This window comes from Amia ocellicauda, chromosome 5, assembly GCF_036373705.1.
Source record: "Amia ocellicauda isolate fAmiCal2 chromosome 5, fAmiCal2.hap1, whole genome shotgun sequence".
Classification (NCBI taxonomy): Eukaryota; Metazoa; Chordata; class Actinopteri; order Amiiformes; family Amiidae; genus Amia; species Amia ocellicauda.
In genome coordinates, this window is record NC_089854.1 from 28,691,493 (window position 1) to 28,705,413 (window position 13,921).

At 40.3% G+C, this 13,921-nt stretch overlaps 1 protein-coding gene across 4 annotated transcripts in view; it reads left to right on the forward strand.

Annotated features, from left to right (window-relative positions):
• myocd (myocardin) overlaps positions 1-13,921 on the forward strand; it is a 148,381-nt gene that overhangs the window by 27,250 nt on the left and 107,210 nt on the right. For all 4 annotated transcript variants that reach the window (XM_066704678.1, XM_066704680.1, XM_066704681.1 and 1 more), the window contains exon 2: positions 7,788-7,869. The gene's annotated coding sequence lies outside the window, so the exon portion shown is untranslated. The remainder of the gene's footprint in view (positions 1-7,787; positions 7,870-13,921) is intronic.

Consider the following 13,921-nt stretch of genomic DNA (forward strand, 5'->3'; position numbering starts at 1 on the left):
TATACCTCTTGTTGTGGGGGTTGAGAATGTGGTGAATGTAGATATATATGCATTGTGCTATCTATTACCATGAGTCTGCTGAACATTTCTTTAAAGAGGTACTTTATGAAACTTCATACCGCTCTATTTTAACTTGCATTAAAATATAGCAGTTATTTAGCTATAGCTGTGTTCAAGGACACACAGAAATGTTTCTATATGAAGTCTATCTAGCTTATGAAGAACTAGTTCTGTCAAGCAATGTGTGTAATCAAATCAGAGGCTCAAATACAAATAACCTTAGTGTTTACACATTTTCAATAATTAAAAATAAATGTATAAATAGATTGCTGGATGAATACTGATCCCATTTTGGCAACATTGGAAGAATGTTCTAGATGTTACCAAGTTGGAATGAATAAATTGCACATTTTTAGATAAACACTTCTTTATTTACATACATTTGGAATAATTCTGCCTTTAATATTATTAATGGGGATACAAGAAATGGATCTTCTCTGTAAATTTTAAGTACGTTAAATGCTTATAAAAACTACAGTTTATTTTATGTGTGATTTTTTTTTTTTTTTTTTGGACTATAAACATATTGCATGTTGTTATTTTTGTATTATATAAAGTATTTAATTGTTAAGGTCACAGAACCAGCTATGCCCAGGAACTGTAATGTAGGGATCGACCGATATGTTTTTTTCAGGGCCAATACCGATACCGATTATTAGTGATCAAGGAGACCGATAACCGATAATTGGGTCCGATATATATATATATATCTCCAAATTTGCGGTAAAAATTTAAATTTTACTGTCAAAATTTAAAGTAGCACAAACACCAACACAAAACTTCCTTTAAATGCGTTTAAAAATATGTAAAATTAAATACTAGAAAACAGAACATTTAAACATTATATTTTGAAAAATAAAGTGCAGGGAGCTCGTAGCAGCATTTCTTGTAAACTGAACTGAAATTTTACATAGATACAAATAATTAACTCAATAGCTCCCCAGAAAAGGTACATTTAACTGTTTACAAACAATCTGTCAGGTTTTTTCCCTGTAAAAATGAATACATAAAGTCAAAATAAATACAACTTAAATTAAACCTTTCTCTTCAAGTCCCTGTCCCCAATAACCCCTCAGTACTCCCAGTTCAATGGCACCATGTTGTGGTGCAAAAAGCACAGTTGTTCCGCATGTTCTCCTGTGAAACGGCTCCTGTTTCTATCATAGATTGCTGTGACTTCACTAAAAACACACTCACTTGGTATGGAGGAGGGTGGTGAGCAGAGATATTTTCTGGCGTGTGAAGCAAGCAACTTAAAGCACGCTTCTTTCTAGCTACCATCATGTAAAATGTTAATAAAAACTCATACGGGCGAGTAATCTGTTATATAGTTTTTGTTACCATACTACGAACATTAGCTGTCTAGTTGCATTAGCACTGATGTTGTTGACTCGTTACACAAAAATATCACTGCATAAATTAAAACATTAACGTTAGCTATTTTTTACTGCAACAAAGCGCATTGTATGCAGGAACTCTGGTGGAAAAGGTGTGACTGATTTAAAAGCCATTGCTTTCGCCTCTGTTGAATGAAATCCTTTACCATGTTTGCCCTATTAAACGGGGTCCTGAAAAATCGCTTTCCAACGTCTCCAACGTTTTTTTTGCTAGCAGGCTACACCAAAACATTAGTTTCAGTGGAGTAACGTTAGTCCACAAAAATCATTTACTGGGTATTGTCTTCATAGCAATAGATAACAATGATTTTTCCCACGTCTCTCTCACAAATACGGTGTACACTGTTGATTGGCTATTTACTTGTGAGCTATAACCAATCCGATAACACTGCAGGCGGGACATAGAGCCAGACTAGATGCAGAAACCTTTCTGAGGAATGCATCTGCATCCGGCAATAATATCAGACAAAGTAATGATTCTGATTATTGGAAAAATTATGAATATCAGATTCAATAATTGGCCAGGCTTATAATCAGTTGATCCCTACTGTAATGTACGTGGATTCATCTTAAATTTAGATAGGACTTATTAACTTATTACTGCAAATACAAACCATTGAAAACGTTTTTGGTTATACTATTCCTGTGCTGCCATTTTGCTTTCATACATTTTAAAAAATATTAAATAGTATTTATTATCATGTTTATTAAAACATATATTTTCTACTGTCTACATGTCAAGCATAATTGTATTACGGCTGCACAAATTCAGTTACTGAAGTATTCAGTTATCTCTTACTCTTTTAAAAAAGTATATTTAATTAGAATACTCATCTGACAGGAGTAACTGTAACCGAAATACAATTATCACAATTCTGTAATCTGTTTACGTAAGGCCGCTACTTGTATTCCATTACTTTCCAACCCTGTGGACATGACAATAAATTACTGTTATCTTTCAAGTTGCAAGCACTGCCCAAGGGGGAGGGGTTTCTGCACACTGCCATAGGAACCTGATCGAAACGTCACTCTATCAAAGCTGCCATTGGCCCCTGCGCTCGTCACTCAGAACAGATCCCTTCCCACATCCTGTTCCATAAAACGTGACGTCAGCGCAGGTGTGTCCTCTTTTGCCACTTCGCCTGGACCCGAGAATGTGAGCTCTCCATGTCTTGTCTGTGCATTAGACCTTATTGTTTTTACAATAATAATTATTATTATTCGGTTGGTTGGCTTCACGGCTGTGCTGTCACCTTCTGTTACTTCCATGTCTATTTGTATTGTTTAGTTATTATTAATAACTAATCCGACTCTGTTCCGTCCGCGCTCCGGGGCTCCGTTTCCATTTCGGCTACAAATAGTTCACTTTAAAAATAATAGTCGTGTTTATGTAGTGCCTTATATATTCCGACTGCTTGCTGTGTTGTTTTTTTGTCCACAGGGCTTTTTCCTCCACAGCAGGAGTGCTAGCAGCGGCAGTCAAATCCAAGGCCCGGCTGCCCGTCCTGAGCTTCAGTGTGTCGTAAGAGACCTCACCCGCATGAGGCTCTCCTCTGCCGGCTTGCGCCCTCACTACAGCCTGCGACTGTGGCTGTGGCTGTAGGAGATCTCGCTCTATTTGTTCGCTGAGAACGAACTCTGTGCGTGTAGGCCTTGGATTTAGATCCCGCTACGGCTGGTGGTCTACTACCCTCGGCCCCCTCGGACCCCGGACTACGTGTCACCTGGTGTCTCCGGAAACCCCGGCACACATGGTGTGGTTAAGCCTATGGGGCGCAATTTGGCTGCGACTTCCGGGTCCGCTACGGCGGATCTCCGCCTCTACCCGAGCCCCTCTGTCTCCTCTTCCAGGGTCGCGCCCCCCGTGCTTGCGTCACCTCCTGCTTTCGCTGCTATGCCGGCTGCCGCACCGGCTGCCGCACCGGCTGCCGCTACCGCACCTGCCACGGCAGCTGCGCCCACTGCCTCCTGCAGTGCCCACGGTGCACACTGCTACAGCGGCCCACACTGGCCATCCCGCTGCTGCCTGACCTCCTTGAAGAACTGAGGACTACCTGGGACAATCCGGCGACAGCCACCACCCTAGCCAGGAGAGGGGAGGCTTATGCTAGGACCCAGGGTGCGGCAGAAGCGGGCTTGGTGGAATTCCCTTGTGTGAATTCCATCATAGCCGCTCTGGTCTCCCTACCTCCGATGTCCGCAGAGCCACGCAACTGGACCTGCCCCAACAGGCAGTGTCGCGTCACGGAGACGCTGCTCCGGAGGGCCTATAAGGCTGGATCCCAAGCGGCTTGAGGCGGACAGGACTGGCCTCATGGACGCCCCTATTTCACCGGGCTTCACTTTTGGCCCCTCTGTGGAGGCGATGCTGACACGCACCCTCCAGGAGAGGGAGCAGTTCCTGCAGCTGGCCCGGGTGTACCCCGTTGTACCTCAGGCCCAGCAGTGCAGGCCATCTGCGGCAGCTCGCCGGCGGGGAGACCCCCCTACCACGGCTCCCAGGCCACAGGCCAGACCACAGGGCGGACCACAGCCCAGGTCACAGCCCCGTCCACCTGCCGATCTCCACCAGCGTCTCACTGGCAGGCAGGCGCCCCACCAGGCAAGTCGCCCTGGCCCCTGGCAGCCCACGGCAGCTTGTGGTAGGAGGGGACCCGGCCCGACCCCACCCCCTCCACCATCTGAGCCCCGTCCCTGAGGCGTTCCAGCAACCTCTGGCCCACCCTTACACCCCCCAGCAACTCTCGAATTGGCAACACTGTACCCAAGACTCTCGGGTGCTCTAAATTATATCAGTTGGCTACTCCCTACAATTTCAGACATATCCACCTCCCTTCCAGAGCGTGGTGTGGACGCAAGTGAGGGACCCGTTGCAGTGTGTGACGCTTTGCGTCGAAATCGCCGCTCTCCTGCAGAAGCGAGCAATCCGTGAAGTGCCCCCGCTGGGGCAGCACGAGGGACTCTATTCCCCATCCTTCCTTGTGCCCGAGAAAGATGGCGGTTTCCACCCCATCTTGGATCTGAGGCGCCTGAACCGCCACCTCAAGGTGTTGCGTTTCAAGATGCTCAACCTGCGCACCACGTCCCAGGCCGCATATGCACGTGTCTCTCCCTCTTCCGACTGAGAGCTCGTTTCTGGGTGTCCCTTTGACAGAGGCTGCTGGGCCTCCTAATGGCTGCATCACAGACCCTCCCCCTCAGCCTCCTCCAATTTGGGCCGCTGCAGTGGTGGTTCAGGTCTCTCAGGGTGCATCTTTGCCGTGATCGAGCACGCCGAGTCACAGTTACTGCAGCGTGCTGGAAGGCGCTCCGTTGTTGGCGGAGCCCTCACAATTTGACCCTCGGTGTGCCCCTGGGGCCAGTCTACCACTGAGCAGTTATGATGACAAACGCCTCCAAGCAGGGATGGGGAGCATTCTGCGACAGACGTGGAGTCCAAGGCAGGTGGTCGGAGCCAGCACGGGCCCTCCATATCAACGGGGCCATGTACCGTCAAATCTTGGGTGAGAACCTCCTTCCCTCAGCCAGGGCATTGAAAATGGGTCGTGGATGGGTATTCCAGCATGACAATGACCCAAAACACAGCCAAGGCAACAAAGGAGTGGCTCAAGAAGAAGCACATTAAGGTCCTGGAGTGGCCTAGCCAGTCTCCAGACCTTAATCCCATAGAAAATCTGTGGAGGGAGCTGAAGGTTCGAGTTGCCAAACGTCAGCCTCGAAACCTTAATGACTTGGAGAGGATCTGCAAAGAGAAGTGGGACAAAATCCCTCCTGAGATGTGTGCAAACCTGGTGGCCAACTACAAGAAACATCTGACCTCTGTGATTGCCAACAAGGGTTTTGCCACCAAGTACTAAGTCGAAGGGGTCAAATACTTATTTCCCTCATTAACATGCAAATCAATTTATAACTTTCTTGAAATGCGATTTTCAGGATTTTTTTGTCTCTCACTTAAAATACACCTACCATTAAAATTATAGACTGATCATTTCTTTGTCAGTGGGCAAACGTACAAAATCAGCAGGGGATCAAATACTTTTTTCCCTCACTGTATGCTGATTCTAGACAGTTCCTGGTAAGAGCGTGACTACGGTCGTCGCTCCTGAGCGGCTCAGGTGCGGCCCTACGGGGCCCCTGAGGTTACTGTCTAGAGTTGTGTTGCCGAGGCCCCTAGCGGTGCACCTCGGGGCAGGCTCCCTTTTCAGCTCACTGCCTCCTCCCTTGTGACGGTTTTGTTATACAGTAACCCCTCCCCCTTGGGCAGTGCTTCCGACTTGAAAGATAACGATGGGTTGCGAATGCAACCCCGGTTATCTGAAAAAGGAAGCACTACCCAAGGGTTGCAAGGTCGCGTGGGAGTCCTGGCTCCTGGCAAAAGAGGATGAACCTGCGCTGACATCACGTTTTATGGACAGGATGTGGGAAGGGACCTGTTCCGAGTGACGAGCGCAGGGGCCAATGGCAGCTTTGATAGTGCTTCCTTTTTCAGATAACGGGGGTTGCATACGCAACCTATCATTTTTACTTAGTTGAACAATGGAACAATTATGAGAAAATATTTCTGGAACAAATCAACAGCAACCTTCCTTCAATCTCACGCTTATTAGTTAAACACAGCAATGTAATGCAGAGGAGGTGGGAAGGGTTGGAGGTTGATAGTCATCATTGGGGAGATGACTATAGCTTTCCTTATGCCAATATAAACAATGATATCTGATACATGCCTAAAGCAACTGAAATTATGGGAGCTATTTATTGGTTTCTGTTTTGGTTTACTTAATCCTGTTATAAGATCAATGGTCCTAAACAGAGACAACATGTATTAATCTATAATTTATTGTAGTTAAATTACACTGGAAAGTACATATGGAGACTAATCATACTACAGTAATTGACCCATGGGATCCACATTATTTTACTTTGGAGTCCATAAGACCGCCAATGCAACAGTAATACAAGAATCATATTCACGTTTATTTTTTGTACACTAAAGGAAAATATGTTTCAGATATAAGAGCAACAATAATACATTAAAAGGGGGGTTAAATCCTTGACTTTGTAAACTGCATCTTTTAATTTGTCTGAAAATTGCAATCTTAGCACTGGATAAAACATTTCAATTGAGAAATTAACAGATCACTGTCATCATCTGTAATAAAATGTGTATACTGTACAGATATATATATATATATATATATATATATATATATATATATATATATGTATAATTTTAGATAGTGTCTTTTTGTGTGCACTTATTTGGTAAAGAAATGTCTGAAATATTGTAAATCTACATTAAATGTTTTACTATAGAATGCATATAGTAAAAATAGATCAAATAAATAAAACAGTTTTGACTAAGTTAGCCTTTATTCTCATTAGTATTCACATACTTAAAGTGGCAGTAATTTGGACACCTACATGATCTATGAAAACATTTTCCCTTTAATCCAAGCTTCTGCAAAAGAAATGTAGGGGAAAGTGTTCTGCTGAGTGCCCTGGCAGATCAGTGTTTGACTTTGTAAATAAAAGTTTTCAAAACAGCAGTAATTTAGTAGACAAGATGCTGGAGGGAAGTGCCAAACAGGACACCGTAACCTTAAGAAACAAGTGGTCATACCTGTAAATATTCTGTCATTTCAAGCTATTTAAGCTCCTTGAAATGAGGCTGTTCTATTTAAAGTCAAGACCTTTAGTTTTCAGAATTTCAAGCCATTGTTGCGTTGAGGCTGGTGCAGAACACAAAGATCTTTTTATGACACTCTTTCATGACGTATGACATAATGCTTGCTTTCTTTTGCTTTTTCCGAGTTCCCAATGGAAATAATCTTCCATTTGATTGTGTGTCATCACTCCCGTTGCTGAAGTTTGACTCAGGCTCAAAAAATTAAAATATCAAAACAATGGTAATTATGTTTGATATACTAGGGTATAATACAGTCAACTGCAATGGTATATAGTGCACTTTTTTCATAAATTAGTGTCCGATATATTAATAAAATACAAATTTGGTGATATATATGGTTATCTCTCTATGTAATCTGTCTGTCTGACTGAGTGACTGACTGATTATCTGTATGTTTTTGTTCAGCCACTCAATTTAAAAGGAATCGTGCAGCTGATTTAATCTATTAATACAATTGATGAAACAATTGTATGAAGCACATGAAACAGAAGGGAGAAAATGTGCAATATGTTTAGTTCTCAGTTACCAAACGTTATTACACAGAGCTAAATGCATGCATGATGTGGAAAATTAATCTCTTATAGATAGGCTTAAAAGTATTATCCAATTTCTTCATAAATGTATTTCATTGTTGTTTCTTATAGGCCCAAAAATAAATAATAAATCAGTCATACGGCGAGTCCAGTTGTGAAAGATGACATGTTAAACCTAAGTGCTGGGAGACAGGTAAGAACATTTTGATAATACAAATATTGTTCTGTATGAAGTAGATTATTGGCCATGCATTGTTGACTACATGACAAATGATGCTGCAAAAGTGAAGTGCACTCATACTGAAGGGAAGATCTCACTAGGGGCAGGAATAAATCAAAATGTTTGCACTGCAAGTCACTCACAGAAGCATTAGCGGCATGTCTGCAAATGGATATCTTGCTGCTAAACTTTCATGGTATTAAATCTAACATGATTTGCACGGCAAAATGACCTTCTTGCATCTCCTTTCTTGCACAACGTGAGAGAATAAAACAACTTTCACACAGCTGCTACTAGAAAACCACACAACTGTACTCAATCTCCCTTTCATGTTATGTGCTACTCTCTTCTAATTTTTAATGTAAACCCCATGATGTACAGTTGTGTATTGTATTTAATCCCACCCAACAATACAGTGGGAGTGGTCTCTTTTTTGCTGTATTAAATAAAAAAAACAACCTGAAAATGCTCTTGTAGGTCCTCTAGTTTTAGACGAAGTCGAAGTTGTCTAAAGCCTCGAGTGGTTATCGCAAAGTGTAAAGAAAGTCCGTTTGGCACAGGTTTGCACAGGCGGGTCATTCTCAAAAAATTCTCATTCCAGAGTGATCCTCTTTGAGTATTTTTAAAAATGATGTTGACCAACACATTTGTTTTTTGGAGTATGCTTAGTAGGGACTAAATTAACTATAAATGTTGATATCAAAGAGACTATTTAATTATTTCTATACATTTTGTCCTTTTTTTGTACCAAGCGAATGAAATTTCTCATTACCGTAATAACACTTCACAAGCACAAGAGTGGGATTTTTTTTTTTTTTTTTCACATGTTTTTAGCTCTAAGCTAGCTATAGTAATGGACAAAATAGAATTCTTTACTTTATTAATGTATTTTAATTTCAAGATTTTCTCATTACCGAAATATACCTCAAGAATGTGATCGTAACATTTGGGATAATTCATGTTTAATTACTTACCTTACCACATTGTTGATTTCTGGCGCCAGATTAAATCAAAACTTTGACCCACCCGCTAATAGCAAACTAAAAACCTGTACATCATAGCGGTTACATTTATGATTAGAAGAAAGTGCCATCTTATTAAAAATGAAGCCGCAGCTGAGTACAGTTCTGCAGTTTTCTATTAGCGGGTGGGCCAAAGTTTTGATTTAATCCCAGTCCAGGTGTCACAGGAGACTTGAATTCACATAGAAACTCCAACATAGCGGCGAAACAGCTGATTTCCAATGAACAGTTGCGGCTTATTTTTAGTTTGCTAGTTTCTTCCAATGATAAATGTAACCACTATTATTTACTATATATGTAAATAAATACATTCACCTTGTCACAATGTGGCAATGTTGTGTGATAGCTGGGAAGTGGATGCTGAATAAAATATGTACATTGATCTGTTATTCACCCAACACACCATTGATCCACCCACTAATAGATAATACCTAGATAAGAGCGTCTGCTAATAATAATAATAATAATAATAATAATAATAATAATAGACAACTACACAGCTTTCATCAATGGCAGCTTCGGTTTTTATTTTATTATTTTTTCTTCTACTCATATTTGTAACCGCTTCGAAGTATAGGCCTGTAGTTTTGTGTCAGCGAGGAGATTAATGCTGTGGATTTACAGCACGGAGCGCCAGATCGCTGCGTATATCTGCTTTATTGACGAATCGCTGCCCGTCCTGCTCTTCCGTCCCCGGTGTCTCTTCAATTTCAGACACTGTGATTGGCTCGCAGTGCCTCTCGCGCTGCACGCCCATCTTGGAAGCCACGCCAGCAAAATACATCTCCTCCCCGCAAGCAAGGAGCTGAGCCGCGAGATTCCCTCCTGCGACTCTTTAGCAACTTTTCGCTTTCGCACCTTATTTAATTTTTATTATTAAAAACATATTGTTCAAATTCGAGTCAAACCTTGTTCAGACACACACTCATTCACTGTAACATACATTACTGTGCATTAGCCAATTCATATGAACAAGTGTAGGCAATCGGGAGAGAGCTTACATGCTGAAGAAACTGATTCTTACTTATACACTATAACAACACATAAAAAGATGTATAAAACTGTGATTTTAGAACTAGTGGGACCTGTATTTTAAGTGTATATGGTTCTGCAACTAGTTTTATTTTATATCAATAATTCTGACAATATCCTTTTCTACTAAACATTCAGTACTGGACTTGAGATTTAACATCACAGAATAAATGTCTTTATATTTGCAAACATGACCAAATTTTCTCTTTGTTTTACTTATTTATACATTTAAAGGGAAGCAATATTATGCTGTTGAATATTTACTTACCTTAACATAGAGGAAAAATATATATGTGGAGAGGGTACAGTGTACGTCTATTTGAGATGCTTGGAGATGAGAAGTGACTAGGGCAATATTTTCAAAAATCCCACTGTAACTAACTGATAGGGCACCCTATATGGTTTGTTTCACTAGCCCTTATTTAGAAATGTATTTGTTATTCTTTAACTTTGAAGATTGTGTTTCCCAGAACTAACGCAAACACTTATTTTAAAAAAACTTAATTAATAAAGAAAGGGGTGATGACAAAGTCACTGGATTTAAGTCTTACTTGTAGGTGGCCAAGTTTGTCTTGGACTTTCACATTACATCACTGGAAATTAACAAAAAACACACACACACAAACACACACATGCACACACACACATATAATATAAACAACAATTATGGAGTACTAGATTTCCCACATTTCTGAAACAAGATAAAAGTTGCTGTGAAGTGATGATTTGTATCAAGGCATAACAACTGTCATTCCCTATTAAGTTTTTCACTTCAGTTCAAAATGATATAACTGCAATGATATCTCAAAGCAGAAAACATTTGTTTAGGATAACGGCTGAAGATTTAAAGGGCTTTATTATCTGTTTCAGAGAGTAACAGAAAGATAGAGCAGTGACACATAAATTGCCAGCAGCAATTTATTTGAATACCCAGTTGCATCTGTAGTTTCATGATGTACATACGAATTCAAACCACAGAAAAAAAATGGTATGTTGTCAAAATAGGATCATTACATTTATGGATGACTTAAATGTTGACTTAAATGATGTTTTCAACTCAATGGTTGTAGGAAACGTTTACAGGATGTATTGTTCAGTTTAGTGTTTGTCAGCTTCATAGCATTGATTTAATTATGGATGTATGTACAAATATATATGAGCGAGAATGCATATTTGCATCTGCACTGAAGGTACCGTTCTGTGAGATGTTCATTCAAAAGAAGTTTCAAAAGCCTCTGAAATGACAGGTGCACGTTTGCTTTTATACATCTTTTTAAACGGAAAAGCACTGCATCACATAACATGATCTGGGGATCCTCACAACAAAGTAAAGCTTTCTTATATTGATAGGTTTATGCGAATCTTTGAAGTGTGTTGCTGCACTGTGGGATTTGACAGAGATCCCAATAAACTTCCAAGATGCCTTGAACCATGTTTTAATGTTGTATTTAATGTCTAAGGATTTCATTAATTCATTCATTATTTGGGGTAATTTCTGAAAGTACATTTGTTGCTTTGTGTGGGTGCAAATATCAATAAATAATGTTCTAATCAACATGTTTACTGCTAAACTAGGGGCTCATGCATTACTACTGTTGTAAAGTCTCTACTCTATCTTGCTGTACATTCAGGACACTACCCAGCTATGTCCTGAAAGTGCTGTATAGCTACCTGACCATGCTGTATTTGAAAGGTGCAGGTTCTTCAGGTGCCAGTGAAACTGGTGACATCAAACTGCTGTTAATGCCCACAATGTAACCTCTCATGTCCAAATGAGGACATTTTTGTTTAGTTTAGTTTTGTTTGGAGAATTTGGTTATTGCCTCCTAAAGTTAGGAGAGTAACAGATTGAGAGCTGGGGAAAACTTTGCAGGTTTCTTGTTGTCATTTTCATTGTGTTTTTCTTCATAAGACACTCTGGTACTTTTGTTACACGCTTTCATCTTTTCTCCAATGTGGCTGGGGGATGATAAACGTTCAGAAGTCACAGATACACCACTTGGAGGAAACTGACTAATGTCAGGAGGCCTTTAACTGAACTGGGCTCGGCAGGAGCAGTCCTGTTCTATTGTAGCATACCTCAGGAGATCTATACTGTCATAGGGTTGATCGTAAATCACTCTGCCGGTTATTGTAAATGTATAGTTTTGTTTGCATTTCTTAAAATCTCCTCACCTAATAATGCTTCATTCATAATCAGCCTCAGACGACAAAGATAAAGATGTACTTTCAATAACCTCAAATGTACATGAGAAAAGCCAAGAAATAGTTGAAGAAAATGTTGGGTTTGGTTTATTTCAACAATGGAAAATTAAGTATGTAGGGATAAAGGGAGAGCAGACAAAGTGTTTATGTTTTTCTTTCATCTGAGGGTGTTTGTGTGTCGAGAGTGCTCCAGTAGGTCTGCGGAGGTCACTGAAGTGCGCCGTGGCTGGCTTGAGCTCACAAAGCAGATTAGCATGACGTGTTTATTACAGTAAGTAAATGAGTGTGTGTGGCTTGCTTTGTTTGATTGCCAGATGTTAGGGAAGATTTAATGTGGATATCCACCAGGGTAATTTATGTTTAGACATACAAAAAATAGTTTTGAAAAAAATAACACAAAAAAAACACACTGGGAGTGAATATGGGAATCATTTGTGCTCTAAGGCTTTTGAGAAAAAGAAAAAAAAAAAGAAATAAACAGGCTTAAAAAAACAAGACACTGATGGACAGTACTGAGATTTGCAGGTCAGTGGTCCTAAAAGAAACTTATGGGATGTTTTGCGAGTGTTTGATTGTATTTGAAATACAGTCGAGACAAGAAAGTTTGATGAGACAAAACAATGTACTGTATTGTTGACTATTTGTGATTTTGACTGCTAAAGTTTGGACTAAAATCGCCCTGTGCTGTTGGCAATGAATATATGTTTCTTGTTCAATTGTGAAGCTCATTCTGAATTGCTTATATACACATGAAAAATGACCAAGATATTTGTACAGAACTGGAGAATGTGCCCTGAAATACAATAGTTGTTGCTGCTAGCCAGCTGATTAGTCCAGGACTGTTAACATGCTTCCTATGCAACAGTGCTGGAGCCCATGCTATACTAGCCCTGAGGACCATGAACAGGCTCTGTGAAATGGCCAGGCCACACTTCCAGAGGAATCGATCATAAGAAGTACTCTCTCTTTCATATCTGTGATGTCATCTTTAAAAATATATCTTACCATTTAAAAAAAAAAAAATTACACAGACACGCTGACTATAATTTAGTTTGAACTTCAAGACACTTGTAGCAATATTGAAAGTGTCTGTCCTCAACTTGAAGTCTGACCTATTTTTAGCTATGGTGTTAAAAACATAATTATCCTCAAGAAGGTCACCTTAACCTGTTAAGATGTTCTGTTATGTTTGTGTGAAGTAGTGTGGGCTGCACTATAGTTAGACATGCTACTGTCCAAAAAAAAATAAAGTTTAAAAGGATAAATGGACAGGAGGATGTAGTGTGACTTTCCTCAAATATGTTAAGCAATTTCCAAGCTAGGTAATTCAGGGTACAGCTGCAAAGAGATACAGGTCAGTCAGTCCAATGACATTTCGAATTTGGTTGAAAAGATTTAACTGTGTATTTTTATGTGATTTGGAAGTATAATGTATTAAGACCCTTGCCATGCCTGATTGTAGGAGACTCCTAGGAAAATCAATGCAGTTGTTGTTCTTTGATAACATTTATTTATTTCAAATGCCACTGACAGGAATTTTAGGAGGGAAGAGTTTTACTGCAGAATTCTAATCTTCTGAAGTACAGCCAGATGGGGATTGTGGGTAGATAGTGGGCGTGAGAATATGAGGGGAAAACTGGATAGGTCTCAATTGATAAGAACAGAAGATGCGTTACATATTGAATTGTGTTACATATTGCAATCATTGTGAGGGTAGGGAACATGTTTATCTATTGTCTGTCCAAAAGTTCCCATTCTCATTCTCC